This window comes from Mauremys reevesii, linkage group 1 (assembly GCF_016161935.1).
Source record: "Mauremys reevesii isolate NIE-2019 linkage group 1, ASM1616193v1, whole genome shotgun sequence".
NCBI lineage: Eukaryota > Metazoa > Chordata > Testudines > Geoemydidae > Mauremys > Mauremys reevesii.
In genome coordinates, this window is record NC_052623.1 from 73,855,160 (window position 1) to 73,861,159 (window position 6,000).

Below are 6,000 nucleotides of genomic sequence, written 5' to 3' on the forward strand. Positions count from 1 at the left end.
TCTCTTAATACAACAAATACATTTTGGTTGAATTAGATTACCACCTTGAAAGGTTATCAGTCATATTATCCCTGAAATGTAAGGTGATAAAAAAGTTGTTATTCAAGAACCCACAGCAGCATGGGGTGCAGATTAATTTGTCCTGTAATCTGTTGAAACCACAGGGTGCAGATAACAAAGTGTATTTCACCATGCTGCTGCACTAATCCCAATGAACCCCAAATCTGGGGATTAAAGATCAGTCATTTCACATTGGAGTGAAAGGAGCTTTAATTTCTTTTCTTTGTTTTTTGGTCCTGTAAACAATTTTAGTGGCAACAAGGAAGCTGAGTCTGAGTAAACAGAATATATTTCAGGTTTCTTGCATATACAGGAGAAAGCTAAAGTTAGAAAGCAGTATGAGACTACAGGAGCACCTATGGAGCAAAGTTGTGGAAACCATGGCAATAGCAATACCCTTATCTTAAAGAGACATCCACTGAATGCAGAGAATTTACATTTTGATTCATCTATGAACTTTAGAGAAAAAAACAATTTTATAAAAAGATAATGTACCATTTAAAAAAAATGGTCCAAGTGCATTTAATTTTTCTGTGATTAAAATGTATGAGCTTCCTTATGATTAAAGCATAGACAATAATATCTAGATTCTACTTCTAATTATTTTAACTACTTGTTTAAGATGCTGGGTTTATAGTTTATTCTCAAATGCCTCTTTGAAAATGAGTTCTCAGGAAAAACAGATTAATTAATAAACAGCCTGTATCAAGGGTCTCTGGCGCCATCTTGTGGTCTGTTGTGTTGCTTCACCCTGAAAAACTATAAACTTTTTTTTTTTAAAGCAGCAAAGACTATGGATGAAATTCTAGCTGCATTGAATTCAAGGAAGTTTACTTTATTTTTATTGTTTTTGCATTGACTTCATTGCAGCCAAGATTTCACCCTATGTTTCTGTACAGGAATGAGCTGGCTTTTCTTTGGAAACCTTTATATTGCTCAACTGTGTATAGCTATATAAGATTACTATAAGTTTCTCAAAGCTTTGGGCATGAAACCTTAAAACTGGTCCAAAACCTGTTTTGTGTTTCACTTTTTGTCTCCTCAGGGTTTAAGTAAAGGCTCTTTTTTTCTAAAATATTATACAAGTGCAATATGCAGTTGTACACACAACTGTAAATTAAACAATGGGAACTAACAAATGTCACAATAGCTCATTTTCCTTACACAAATGCTTATTTTGAAGCCAGGGTGGGTGCATAAGCACATTTTATTAGAACAAGTTAGATTACATTTAGACCAGTTTTAAAAATGTAGCCTTAAAAATTTAAAGTATCTCTTCTGGGTTCTGTTAAATCCATAGCCTGATTCCCCTCAGGAAATTCAGCCCTAAATATTGCTCAGCCTCTGTAATCAAACATTGTAAGCCTGCATTATTCTGGCTTTCTGGGATTTGTGGAAAGAGGTTCTGTTCAATTTGCTGCCAGGCCAAGCTAGCAGGACACATGAGTCACTGAGGGGTAGTATTTTGAAAATGAGCTGTAGAAGTAGTTCCTCTACATAGGAATAGGAAAATATACGGAATTTATGTAGACTCATCAGCTTGGAAAATACTTGAGTGCTTACTGTTGTTAGGTGACAAAAATACAAAGGTAGAACAGTAGATCCTGAAATAAGTAGCTGACTTTTAGACTGAATTATTGGTAGCATTTTAATACTGAAACTTCCCTTTATTATTCCATTTTTTTATTCAGAAAGGCACTAGCAGTAAATGGGCTGTGAGGCTGAGTTAAGTATATCTGTTACAGCTGCAAGGGGTCCATAATGAATGAAAACTTTCACTCTTGATTTATTAACCTTTCATGGGAACATCTGCCCTAAAATCAATCTCCCTTGCTTTCTCCCTTCTTGGCTGCTTACAGTGCTAAAAGGTTGTATTTTTTTAGCTGAAAGGCAGTGCTAAGCTTCACTACTTAAATATATGCCTGATATGTGGTTCACATCAAACTAGCCTAACCTCCTCACTGAGCAATAGAGATAACAGCTGAGAGGATGTGGCCTTTTGACTTCTTTCCACTGTTGACTGTCAAGAGGCTGATTTTATGGGCCCATTCTTTGAGCAGAGTGTCTGAACATTGCCAGCGGGCACCACAAGACGTCAAGAATCTATAGCGTCTGCCAAATTCTATTAGCTTGCCCAGTATATGCTAAGAGGTATACCTTTACCGTAAAATAATAGCATACAAGAGAAGGGCTTTTTAGTTTTCACATTTAGAAGAAAAATCATACTTCCTCTATAAGCAAAGTAGTGCCTGTACTTTTGTCTTTTCAGCTTAGTGTTACTCTTTCTTATAATTAATGTCCTTTGGTGGTAGTTGTTGCTTAGCTATCTCCTATATTGTAAGGAGGTGGAGTGGCCTCCATTTGACGCTGACAGGGAGGAACCACTCCCCACGCCCCGGTGAGTGGAGCCAGGCTTGGCCTGCCCCTTGTGCCAGAAGCAGAGGGACAGAACAGGAAGTATAAGAGGCAGGACTTCCAGCTCAGTTGAGGGAGAGCCATGGAAGGAGTTGGATGCCTCTGCCTTGCTGCTGAACCAGGGACTGGGTTGTCCCAACCCCCTGCCTCTTGAGAAATACCCAGAGGAGCTGCCGCCTGGCAAATACCCCAAGGAGGTGCAGGAACTGCTGGCTGTTGAGTATTCCAAGGAGCCTGAGGGATCATGAGCAACAAAATCCTACAAACAGGTAGGGGTAGGAAGTAGCCCAGGGAAACCAGATATTAGTCCGGTTGTGTTGCTGAAACAACTGTCATCATGTTTTGATAGTATCCCCACCACTGTTAGGGCCCTGGGCTTGGACCCAGTGGAGTAGGGTGGGCATGGGTCCTCCTACCCTCTGCTGCCAACTCCACCCTTGTGTGGGAGCCTACCTACCTTCGGCGGGATGGCCTGTGTTTGGATGTTGTCTGCCCCAGCCAGAGAACTGGCTACAGACTGCTATTGCTCTGCCCTGCCTAGAGCGCTGAGCCTGATTGTGGTGGTTGTCTGCCCTAGCCTGGAGCTGGGTTAAAGACTGCCAGTTGCCCTGTCTAGAGGGGCTAGGGCCCAAGACTCTTTACTGATTTACTGTGCTAATCCCCTGTTGAGTGGCATAGTGAAGTGGAGTGGCCTTCCTCTGACATTAACAGGGAGGAACGACTCGAATCCACTACACACATACTTATTCTATTGTTTTTATATTTGCTTGACAAATATTTACCTCTCCTTCTCTCTAAATACCTTTTGTAAGGGTTCACTTTCTTTTTACTAGAGTTGGGATCAAGATGATGTCTTAATCCCTTCCCTTCTCTCCCACCTCAACAAAATGTGGAGGTGCTCAGATCCAGAGTTTTGTTTAGGGCCCATCTCTATTTTTAATGCCACTTATATTTCCAGTGAGAACAATCCCGGGTATGTATATGTCTTCAGTATAGAAGAGTTCTGTGGCACACCAAGAATCATCAAGAACTTCAGACCAGTTGGTATCCTGAATGACAATGGCATACAATTTCTGTGCCATCCAAATCTCCCTTCCTGAGGCTGAGTCCAAAACTCTGTCCAGTTTAACTGTCATAAAATACAGCCAGGTCCTTACATCAGAGAAGACGGCAGGTACTAAGTGAATTCTAGTGGGGGCAGGCTCTGTCCTCACTGAGTGAATCCATGGAGAGACTGAAAGTAGCTACCTAGTCAAAAGCCTATAATATGGTACCTACAATATGGAGCTCTGTCTTGGAGAAGACACAGGGGAGACCATGATAATGATGATACTCTCCTCAAGCAATCCGAGGGGAGGGAGACCCTTCCCCCATTAACATTTTGGTTTTCCTGATCCCTTCCTCTCCCCGTGCTGGATGTAATACAGTCCTAAGGCTTAGAAACTACTGCTGCCATTGAAGCAAAGGCAGTGAGAAAAAGTGGAATAAACTGGAGCTTGTTAATGAGTTTCTTGTCTTCCATTGCTTCCACCCAGATAGCAGGAACAGTTCCTCTAAACCAGGGGTTCCCAAACTTGGTTTGTGGCTTGTTCAGGGTAAGCCCCTCGTGGGCCACAAGATGCTTTGTTTACCTGAGCATCCATAGGTACATCCACTCGCGGCTCCCAGTAGCTGTGGTTCGCTGTTCCTTACAAACAATAGAACAGAACAGTGCACAACTATTACCAATAGCCCATTTCCTTGTGTACTGAAAATTTAACTGAAACAGCAAATTAAGTGTGACAGCTGGCTGGCAGGGTAAGAACAAAGGTTGGAAAAAGTTCTATAGTAAGAAATCTGAGAAGAGAGGGTGTTTTTCTTTTTGTGAAAAAGTGAAAGACAAAAAGCACCTTTTTTCTCTCGAACAAAACAGCAAAGTAAAAAGTTCTGTTTATTTAGTTAAAATCATTGTCTGTAGACTTAAAGTACTTTACACCCAAGTACAAAGACTTATTGTGCTTTTCTAATATCTGATTATGTAAAGAGGACATTTGTAAGTATTGCACATAGTCATGTTTGATTTACTTTCCATCAGTGCACCTTACCTAGTCTTTTGAGGAAAAATGCATTCCTTCACCTTCCAGATTCTATTTGCATTCTTTTAATCCATGAATTCTGATAAATGCAAGGACCCACTTCCCTTAAGAAAATGCTGCTCTAGGCATTGCTGTAGGGTATGTCCTCTAAATAGGTCGGTTATGTAGCTAAGTCATTCTTGATGCATTCCCCGAGGAGAAGACACAATGAATTAATGTTCTTCTCTTACCATTAACCCTGTACACGCTGTTGATCTACATTTGATATTAGTTCAAGGTCATGGGGGAGAAACCTGCAGTGGTTACCAATTTGTTTATTGTAGATGTTGTCTTCACCATAAGGCACCTCATGAGATTTAAGATGGGGGCATGGGTTGCTGGGGAGGCCTAGATGCATAATGCAGTAATATCCCAGTTTTAGCAACCACTGTGACACATAAAACTCTGCCAAACTCAGTGGTGCCTGAACTAATATGCTGATGTGGGGCTCCCTCAGTCTCTCCTGTTGATGCTGTTGCCAGGGGCGGCTCTAAGGTTTTTGCTGCACCAAGCAGGCTGCCTTTGGCGGTTTGCCTGCAGAGGGTGCACTGGTCCCGCGGCTTCGGTGGACCTCGCGAAGCCGGGGGACCAGTGGACCCTCCGCAGGCACGCCTGCGGGAGGTCCACCGAAGCCACGGGACCAGTGGAGCCTCCTCAGGCAAACCGCCGAGGGCAGCATGCCTGCTGCCTCGCGGCGCTGGCAGAGTGCCCCCCACAGCTTGCCGCCCCAAGCACGCGCTTGGCGTGCTGGGGCCTGGAGCCGCCCCGGCTGTTGCACCCTGGATAAATAATCAAAAATTCAGGGGAGCAGGATCCTGGGTCTTCCACCTCCCTGGTGAATGCTCTAACTGTAGCCAGACGCCCCCACCCCCATTTGCTCTTTTGAGTGCAGTCTGCATAGTTTCTATTATGCTGTTACAAAACCACAGGCAGCAGCGGAAACTCACCAATGATGTTAGATGCTTGCTTAAAGCTGTATTGCTGTATATTACCAATTGTATTCATGCTTATGAACATGTAATCCAGGGGTGTCCAACCTGTATCTCCGGAGCCACATGCGGCTCTTCAGAAGTTAATATGCAGCTCCTTGTATAGGCACCGACTCCAGGGCTGGAGCTACAGGCACCGACTTTCCAATGTGCCGGGGGGTGCTCACTGCTCAACTCCTGGCTCTGCCATAGGCCCTGCCCCCACTCCAATCCTTCCCATCCCCTCCTCTGAGTTTGCTATGCCCTCGCTCCTCCCACCTCCTGAGCTTCCTGCATGCCAAGAAACAGCTAATCTGGAGGAGGGAGAGGGAGGCACTGATCGGCAGGGCTGCCGGTGGGTGGGAGGTGCTATCTTTCCCCATTCATTATATAGGAGATTAGGTGCCTAACTCAGGCTTAGTGAATTACAGTCATATTTTAGA